Source organism: Bos grunniens, chromosome 12 (genome assembly GCF_055505025.1).
Source record: "Bos grunniens cultivar Pamir isolate PY7600 chromosome 12, Bosgru_T2T1.0, whole genome shotgun sequence".
Taxonomy (NCBI): domain Eukaryota; kingdom Metazoa; phylum Chordata; class Mammalia; order Artiodactyla; family Bovidae; genus Bos; species Bos grunniens.
The window spans coordinates 69,332,486-69,342,627 of NC_141176.1; the positions used below are offsets into that span (position 1 = coordinate 69,332,486).

At 45.2% G+C, this 10,142-nt stretch overlaps 1 non-coding gene across 1 annotated transcript; it reads right to left on the reverse strand.

Moving 5' to 3' along the window:
- Positions 1 to 8,885: 8,885 nt before the first annotated feature.
- TRNAF-GAA (transfer RNA phenylalanine (anticodon GAA)) lies at positions 8,886 to 8,958 on the reverse strand. Its single transcript has one exon. It is a non-coding gene; the product is annotated as a tRNA-Phe (tRNA).
- Positions 8,959 to 10,142: the final 1,184 nt, after the last annotated feature.

A 10,142-nucleotide genomic window follows, 5' to 3' on the forward strand; every position in this document is an offset into this window, starting at 1 on the left:
CACCTCTGCTAGGGAGAGGATTTGACATCCCCTACTGCAGAACTTCCATGGACAGAGGAGCCTACAGTCCATGAGGTCACATAAAGTTGGACACAACTGAGCGACTACACCACCACCACAACCCCTCCAGACTGCCAGATTTTTTTTTTTTTTTTTTTTTCTGTTGTCTTTGCCCTTTTCCTTTCCTTCTTTGATCTCAGCACTCCTCCAACCTCTCAGGGAATAAGCTCACATCCTTCCAGCCATTCCCGGTCAGATGACTTCTTTCACAGAGCACTCCTCCATAATCCTCACATTTTCCCACTAGAACATAGAGACTCTCAACTATCTCTCCCTGATGTCCAAACCACCTTTTCTGAGGAGGTGGCATTTTGCCATAGGAAATGAGCACACATTCGAAACAGAAAATGACAGATGGGACAGAATCACATGCCCAGTGCAGAGTGCATAGCGCTCTGGGCGATCAAAATGGAAGAAATCCATTGCAGCCTAATCTATGGCGAATAGGCTTCATGAAGAGGCAAAATGTGAGTGAGAACTTGAAAGATGGACACTAATTGAGGAGACACTAACAGAATTAGATGTGGAATAAACAGGCACCTGACTACATTTTTCTAGGAGCAGTTTGCCATCCTGACATAAGAAAATGCTCACAACGGAGAGGTTTCTATGCACCCTCTACCAGTATTTCCTTCCTGCCTTCTCAACAGCTAAATAAATCAGGCCTTCATTTTGTAAAAATAAAGGAACAAAACCAAACTTTTCTGTTAATAATTATTCCTAGCATAAGAGATCAGATAGTTCAAATCTAGATATAGTTTATGGATTTAACATTAAAATCCCTTAGCATTCAATCCAATTAGGGAATGTAAACATCATTGATATTGGGTGAGATTATCTCCAATACTTTATGGGATACTAAATATGGTTTAAAAGTTCAGCTCAGGGGTTTCGCAGGTGGCTCAGTGGTAAAGAATCTGCCTACCAAGGCAGGAGATATGGGATCAATTCCCTGGTCCAGGTAGATCCCACATGCTGAGGAGCAGCTAAACCCGTTTCAATTTGCCTGAAACTTTATTGAATTTTTTCTTTTTTTTTGTTTTTTTACTTTTCTAACACTGAGTCCGTCTTTAAGGAGACATTTGCTCTAAGAAAAGTATTTAGAAGAAAAAAAAAGTAATCTACTTGCTAAGAGGTTAGATTAGGCAATCCAAGTTTTAAAAAGAATGGCTTTGGGACTTCCCTGGTGGTCCAGTGGCTGAGACTCCACCCTCCCAATGCAGTATTAGGGTTAGGTTCCGTCTGGTCAGGGAACTCGATCCCACGAGCCGCAACAAAGGCATGGTGCAGACAAATAATAAATATATAAATAATGTTTTTTTTAAGACTGGCTTAAAAAGAAAACAAACAAGAAACTCTTAAATAAATCCAAAAAAAAATCCAACAAGCCACATCTATACCTAAGATGAGCTGTGTTATCAAATTTATAGTTTGTTCATGGTGGGAAGAAGTGATTTTGTCACAGTATTTTTATCTACAAAGGTTACTACCTGTCTTCAGATAACAACATTGAGATGGTTGTAAATGAAATTATCTTTAATACAGAGTTAATAACTTTCAGGAAAAGCTCATAGTTTCATTTATTATGGGGACTCTAACCAGACAGAGAGATCCCCTGGGGGGCTGTCTTTGTCTATCTTAGGATGCAAAGTGCTTTTTAAAATTCTGAGGCAGGTATACTGGTATTGCTTCTAGACACAATTAAGATTAAGAGACAACAGGATCCATGCCACTGAGACCACCACACTTTTTACGCTCTCTGCCAGCAGTGTCCACACCTCACTCTACTCCACCCTCTTCCTTCCTGAACCACCAGCAACAGCAAACACACAAAGAAGAAATCACATCTCAGTAGATATTTTTGAAGGGTAGCAGAGTCTGCCTCAAGGGTAGCAGAATATGCCACTCCAAACATGCCACCCCAAACATGCCACCCCAAACATGCCACCCCAAACATGCCACCCCAAACATGCCACCCCAAACCTGCCACTTTGGCAGATTATTATTTTGCATTAAAGGCAAATGAGAAGAGAAGAAGCAGATACAAGCAAAGCTCTCTGACCTCCCTCATTTGCTTAAAAACAGGACATAAACTTGTAAGAATGTTCCCCCTTCCTTCTCTACCAGAAAGGACAGAAGTTAATCCCCAGAGACAACTATACACCCTACTCAGCCCACAAATGGCACCTGAAAAACCTATGTAATAAACTTTACTAACTAGTCTTATCTGCCATTTATTGCCGTTTAGTTGCTAAGTGGTGTCCAACTCTTTCGTGACCCCATGGACTATAGCCCACCAGGCCTCTCTCTCCATGGGATTTTCCAGGCAAGAATACTGGAGTGGGTTGCCATTTCCTTCTCCAGGGGCTCTTCCCAACCCAGAATTCGAAGCCCCATCTTAGAATGCCTGGCACATGGACAGCACTCTGGAAATGGCAACTCTGGTCATTCTTTGCTTCTCTGGACTAGAAGGCCAGTGGAGTATGTAATGGCAGGGTTGCCCCAAATGCACTGTAGAATACATTTAGGTTGTAATAGTCAAATATTTGCACACTCCTGCTTTAAGACAACTCATTATATGAAATTTTCAATTTTTTTGAACTCACATGAGACCTGGGCATTTGTTATGAAGAGCCTTGCCCCTCATCAGACTGTCCTGCTTCATTCCCCAGGCTGTCTGCTGGCCCTCTCCCAAACATTATTCTGCAAACAACCCTCCAAGATTTCCAGTTAGATAAGTGAGCTACCCTTAAACAAAGCAGTCCTTTCTGACATCACCTATTAAGGATGATTGTGCAGGATTCATGTATTCCCAGAACTGAAGGCCAATCCCAGCAGGAGTTGTATTTCTGACCAACGTCAGACTTCAACATTAGATAAGTCTGAGATGGACAAATACTATAACAGGAAACTAAACTATAAACCACTCTACATTTAAATGAGTAGAAATAGGACCTAAGACTAATAAAATGGGCATTAAGGCATGTACACATTGATTACATGAAAAGCCTTAATGAATTATTAAATGCTCATCTAGTTTTATACTGTGCGTAACAATTGTAACAGTTTCATTATATCCTAGTTCTGACCTAAAATGAGTATAGCATCTGGGATAATTAAGAGATAGTCATTTAGCAATGCTTGCATGTCACCTTAGAAATTTATCAGATGACCCAGAGGGCCCAGGTTTTTTCCAAAAGCTCACCAAGGAAACAAGAAAAAAAAAGCCTTCCCCCTGACCACCCAAGTTAAAGGCCCTGAAGCAAGAAGAGATATCCACAACCTTTCTGCTGACAATAAAGACCTGGGCTGAGCATTAAGTCTTATAAATCTTTAATGTGATGGTGTTCTTTCCATTGAAAGCATTTCTTTTCTGGAATAAGGGCTGACTCCACACTTCACTTTCACCCTTTACATCCCTCTCTGTTTATAAAGAGCTACACACCACCCCTGATACCTGGCATCAGAGGGTCCCTAGGAGACAACGCATGTTCAGTATTTCTCAGCCTTCACCACTGGAAACTGATGGTGTTTGACATCTATTACAGCAGGTCACATGGCAGTGAAAGGCAATAAAAATGATCAGATTACATCTGTAGACTTTACATATTAAGGTTAAAAAATCACATGGTATGAATATACATGTACGTGTGTGCGTGCTCACTCAATTGTGTGTGACTCTTTGTGGCCCCATGGACTGCAGCCCACCAGGCTCCTCTGCCCATGGAATTTTCCAGGCAAGAATGCTGGAGTGGGTTGCCATTTCCTACTTCAGGGGATCTTCCCGATTCAGGGATTGAACCTGGGTCTCCTGCATTGGCAGGCAGATTCTTTACCACTGGCTCCACCTGAGAAGCCCCAATATGTATATGTATACATTTGTAACATTTTTTAATAAAAATATATGCATATGTAGTTATTTTTAATAAAATACATATTTAATTTTTTTAAAGGTTGCCTACCTTCCTCCTTATCATTCTTGCCTCCCACAAAGTCAGCAAAACCTTTTAGGAAAACAGATCCAGTGGAGGCCTGCCCAAAATATCCTCTTAACTGTTCCCTTGTTTAAAAAAAAATGAGCTATCATAGTTTCCGTATGCAGTAGGCTGAAATATTTTGATGAACTGCTTAATGTTTTAATTTTATTTTTAAGTTGCATACTTTATTTTCTTGCAAAATAAAAATGTAATATAAAAGCAAAAAACAATTAGCTATCAGGCCCAAAATGTAGCCAATTATGCTAAGCCCAAGGTCACCAAACTGAGACTTAATACCTAACTTGTCTATGGCTAACCCCCCCTGAATGCACCCCATCTTGTCTGATCTTGGAATCTAAGCAGGGTTGGACCTGGTTAGTACTGGAATGAGGAATTAATACCTAACCAAATGGCAGCTTCCTCCTCTCCCAGGAACATCATCCTCTAGTCAGTCTGGCATTACCTGGTCACAGTAGTGAGGTGCCAGTGCCCAGGGTAGGTCACCCCAAAATGTGCCTCAATGGCATATTGATTATTTTGAATCAAAGCTACTTAAGAAGCTTTGGTGGTCCAGTGGTTAAGAATCCGCCTGCCAAAGCAGGGGACATGGGTTCAATCCCTGGTCAAGGAAGATCCCACATGCCAAGGAATAATTAAGCCCCCGGGGCAAGAGAAGCCACAACAAGAAGTCCACACATCGAAACTAGACAGTGGCCCCCATCTCCACAACTAGAGAAAGCCCACGCACAGCAACAGAGATCCAGTGTAGTCAAAAATAATTTTTTTTTAATGGCCAATGTTAGAGGGACCCTGAACCCTCTTAAATTTCCCTGGAAGCAGGAAAGTATCTCCCCTGTGAATGGCACTCTCCCTGTATCAGGAGGTAGAGGACACCCTTATCACCAGAGAGAGGGAATTCAGAAGCCTATATGAACAAGCCTGGCTACTGTTTCAATTTACCACCCCAAGCCCAAACTCTGCTTAGATTCTTCACTAATTAAGCACCCAAAGCCTTAGTTTCTTCGCCCTGTCAATAACTAAAGACTAAAAAAGGTGCCCGCTTTGTCCATTTCTTAGGTCTCATTTCTCTGAGACATCCATGAGCATGTATTAAAATGTGTCTCTTTTTCTCTTGTTAATCTGTCTTCGGTCAATTTTATTATTAGTCCAGCCACAAGAATTCGGGAGGGGTAGGAGGGAAATTCTCCATCTCCTACAGAGGTGAAGTGAAGGGAAAGTCAATCAGTCATGTCTCCAGGCCAGAAGACTGGAGTTTTCTCCAAGGGATCTTACCAACCCAGGGATTGAACGCAGGTCTTCCGCATTGCAGGCAGATTCTTCATCAGCTGAGCCAACAAGGGAAACCCTCAGTTTGTCTGATAGACCTCTGTTGGCCCTCCCAAAGGAAGGTGGCCTTGCCTGAAACAATCAGATCTCTGCTAGAATAACTTCCTGTCCTGCCTCCTTCTGCTTTCTGAACAGCTCCTCAGACCCCTTTTTATTTCCTAGCAGGGATGCTGCCTGGTTCCTGAATCGCTGAAGAAAGCCAGTGTGATCTTTAAAAGTTACTCAGTTAAAATGTGTTTTCCAACAGCTCTTCAGACTTCTAACCCAGTGTGTCCCTCAAGCCCACCTCCCATACAGATGTCTGTGCTCCTGCAGCAGATACAGTCTTACTGTGTCTGCCCACAAGGCAATCCGGCCTCAGGCTGCCTGAAATGAACAGTCACTGCCACTGCCTGGCACCCACACCATTCTCCTCCCATCTGAACAGGTGCATGTTTGGGTGCACTCCAGTTTGGGGTTTCCCTAACCAAGAAACCTTCCTCTGAGGGCCCAATCAAGACCTACTTACCCAGAGAACCATTCCTGATTAACCAGCAAAGCTTTTAGTTTACTCCTGCAACTGTTCTTCCCTGGATGTCCCTGGTGGCTCAGATGGTAAAGAATCTGCCTGCAGTGCAGGAGACCTGTGTTTGATCCCTGGGTCAGGAACCCCTGGAGAAGGGAATGGCTACCCACTTCAGTATTCTGGCCTGGAAAATTTCATGGACTGTATATATAGTCCATGGGGTTGCAAAGAGTCGGACATGACTCACTCAAGCTATTTTTACTTTTATGTACCCAAACATTCCAACATCTGTTCACTTTTAATAACATTTAGGACATAGACACCTGACATATGTTTAATCCTTGCCCTCCTACACTGTTATGTGTAAAATGAAGATAATAATAAGTAACTTCACAGGGCAGTTATAAGGATCACATAGCGGGAGGTATATAATTGGTATTCAATCAATGAGTGAAATAACAACCTGAGTGCACACAAGATTTCATAATGTGAGTAGCCTTCCCTTTCAATTCAAGAGAAGCAGAATATATGCAAGATTTCATGCATAGGTCCCACAAGTGACTGTCTTTCATCTGTTGACCAGCAACTCATCACCTCGCTAAAATGCATCTTCCCCTTTATAGTGACTCCACTAGACTGAGGGCTTCTCTTGTGGCTCAGCTGGTAAAGAATCTGCCTGCAATGCAGGAGACCTAGGTTTGATCCTTTGGTTGGGATCTCCTGGAGAAGGGAAAGGCTACCCACTCCAGTATTCAGACCTGGAGAATTTCATGGACTATACAGTCCATGGGGTCCCAAAGAGTCGGACACGACTGAGCGACTTTCACTTCACTCCACAATAGACTGAAATTTCTTCTTCCTTCAATTAAAATCTGCATGCTTACAACTTCTACCTTTGGATCCTGGCTCAGCTCCCAGGCCTGCACAATATATATCAGGCCCCCGGACTCCTTTTCTTTACTTAGAAGCACCTACATTAGCCTTGGAGTGGGTCCCACAGACCAGGGTCCGTGCCCCCAGCACATCCCACCACCAACACACACATTCACCATGAAAGCAAAAATTCTCAGAAAAATTAATTCTGAGCAGATGTCAAAGCTTTATTTCAAACTTGTAGGGAAAAAGACAGCACAAGGGAAAAGTCTGTCCACAAAAACAGTCTTAGGAAAGGGCTGTTTTAAAAACTGAAAGGAACATCTAGATAAGCGGTTCTCAAACTTTAGCTGCTTCAGAATCCCCTGTACTGGGTTGCTTCAGTCGTTTCGGACTCTTTGGGACCCCATGGACTGTATAGCCCACCAGGCTCCACTGTCCACGGGGACTTTCCCTGCAAGTTTGAAATAAAGCTTTGACATCTGCTCAGAATTAATTTTTCTGAGAATTTTTGCTTTCATGTTGGATGTGTGTGTTGGTGGTGGGATGTGCTGGGGGCACGGACCCTGGTCTGTGGGACCCACTCCAAGGCTAATGTAGGTGCTTCTGAGTAAAGAAAAGGGAGTCCGGGGGCCTGATACATATTGTGTAGGCCTGGGAGCTGAGCCAGGATCCGAATACTGGAGTATTCGCCAGGCAAGAATACTGGAGTGGGTTGCTATGCCCTCCTCCAGGGGATCTCCTTGGCCAACGGATAGAACCCGCGATTTTTATATCCCCTGAATACTTGTTAAAATAACTAGCGATGGGCCCACCCCAGTTTCCCATTCAGTAGGTATCAAGCGCGGATGAGAACTTAAATCTCTAAGTAGTTCCAGGTGAAGTTGTGGCTGCTAGCCCTGGGATCACTTTGCGAACTTCTGATCTAGACTGTAAATAAAATTGTTGCGACGGAGAACTGATTAATTTCACGGAGATGTAAAGCTGCCACGCTTTAACCTATTGGACAAGTAACCCTGACCGTGGCATCCCAGAGCTGAGTTTGGTGCATTTTCACCAGAAATACCCAGCCGTCCGGTTCCCTCCCTGGGCAAGATCAGAGGAATGCCATTTGATTCAACAGTAGGGATTTTGCTTTTCAAATTGGGAAGCTTTGCGGATGAAATTTGGAGAAGCAATCCCCTCCAGTATTCTTGCCTGGAGAATCCCACGGACAGAAGAGCCTGATGGGCTGCAGTCCCCAGGGTCGCACAGACTCGGACACGACGGAAGCAGCTTAGCACGCACGCATGCACGCGGATGAAATTTAGAACGAGCTTTCCTTTTTGGCTTCGCCCCCGCCCCGGCAGAAGTAAAGTAAAGTAAAAGTCACTCAGTCGTGTCCGACTCTTTGCGACCCCGTGGACTATAGCCTATCAGGCTCCTCCGTCCATGGGATTCTCCAGGTAAGGATACTGGAGTGGGTTGCCATTTCCTTCTCCAGGGGAGAAGTTACTGCTGCTGCTAAGTCACTTCAGTCGTGTCCGACTCTGTGCGACCCCATAGACGGCAGCCCACCAGGCTCCCCCGTCCCTGGGATTCTCCAGGCAAGAACACTGGAGTGAGTTGCCATTTCCTTCTCCAATGCATGAAAGTGAAAAGTGAAAGTGAAGTCGCTCAGTCGTGTCTGACTCTTAGCGACCCCATGGACTGCAGCCTACTAGGCTCCTCCATCCATGGGATTTTCCAGGTAAGAGTACTGGAGTGGGGTGCCATTGCCTTCTCCAGCCCCGGCAGAAAGATCTACTCTTTTCTCACGGCTACCAGCGCGCATCCGCCTCTCACCACCCGGGGGCGCTACGGTCACAGGATCGCTGCACTTCCGGCTCTCCGCTGGAGCAGGGCGGCTGCAGCCCCCACGCGCCGTATTGCGCACGCGCAGCAGCGCCTCCGACGCCAGACCAGGAGACGCTCCGGAAGTGGCCGGGAGGAGAAGCCACCTAGGGCTGCCCCAGAACGGCTATTTCCACTTCTTGCTCGCCCTTCAAGTCTCAGGCTTTACCTGGGCCGGAATTAATGAGCCAGGCTACTCTACAGAAGGGAATCTACGAAATTCAAATGTCTGGATTGAAAAAGAAAGGCTCTGCCGAAACCCGGGATCGAACCAGGGACCTTTAGATCTTCAGTCTAACGCTCTCCCAACTGAGCTATTTCGGCGCCCTTTTTGTCGCCCTCACAGTAAACTATCACTGAACTTCTGACGTTGGCTTCTTCCGTCTCTTCCCAGCAATCACTTAAAAATGTTTCTTCCTTGTCAAATTAAGTGGTTTTCTTTTTTTAATGTCTATACCTAGATGTCTGCCTTTTTATGAGCCATGACTAAATAGCTAAGTATACGTTACTTAACTTTTTCCAGTATAATCTGAACCTCTGGTTTAATCGTCGACAGCCGGCAGCATGAACGAGCCGGTGTCTCGGCTGCAGGATTCAGGGGTCGGGCTGGCCCGCAGCCCGGCCGAGCGGGGTCAAAATCAGCGATGGCTGCGCGCCCCCCGCCCCCAGGGCTCCGCGGCTTATTGGCACCCGGGCTCAGTCCGCCCACAGCTGTTTCCAGCGGTCCCGATGGAGGGTGTCCCATTGGCAAGCCCCCTGCCCTAGGAGTAGCCCCTTCCAGCTGTGACCGCACACTTTTCATTATTGGTATAGACAAGAAATGGACCAGGGCATGGAGGCAGAGCTGCAGTCTCCGCGATCCCGGGTTCTCGCCCTGCTGCGTTTACCTGCCACCACGCTGCACGGAATCAGCCAGGTACATCTTAAAAGCTTGGCGAGCTCATTGACCACGGTCACCCAATATCAATACTAAATGTTTCTGAAGCACCAGCTACGTGTCAAGCACAGACACTGCACCGCCCAAATGCCCTTTTTGTTTTGTTTTGCCTTTTCCCCCCTCTCCAATCAAATTGTAATTCTCCAAAGGCGGGGTTGATTATCACCGCCGTTTTACCCACTTACATGGAAGCTTCACAGCCAATTTTGAGGGATAGATGTATGTATGCATACGAATATGAAAGAAAAAAATGTTTGAATATGGGGAGTGATAGCCATCTCCAAGGTCGCTTTCTGAGTTCCTTTGTTGTAAATCCAAACAGAAGAACTTGGCATTTATCAGAAGTCATTGGTTAAGGAAGAGAAGAGACCAAAGCGAGCTTGGGGATGGATAGAGTTCTGTGTAGGCTTAGGAGAGGTTGGAGTGGAAGAAGGAAAAATTTGGAGCCGCTTCCTTGTGCAGGTCAAACGTAAAGAGGTGGGGAAAGAGGGTTTTTCTTGAATGTCATGAATGTGGCTACCTTTCACATTCTCCTCCAAAGACTGTAGGGAAGGCTTGAACCTGGGTGACT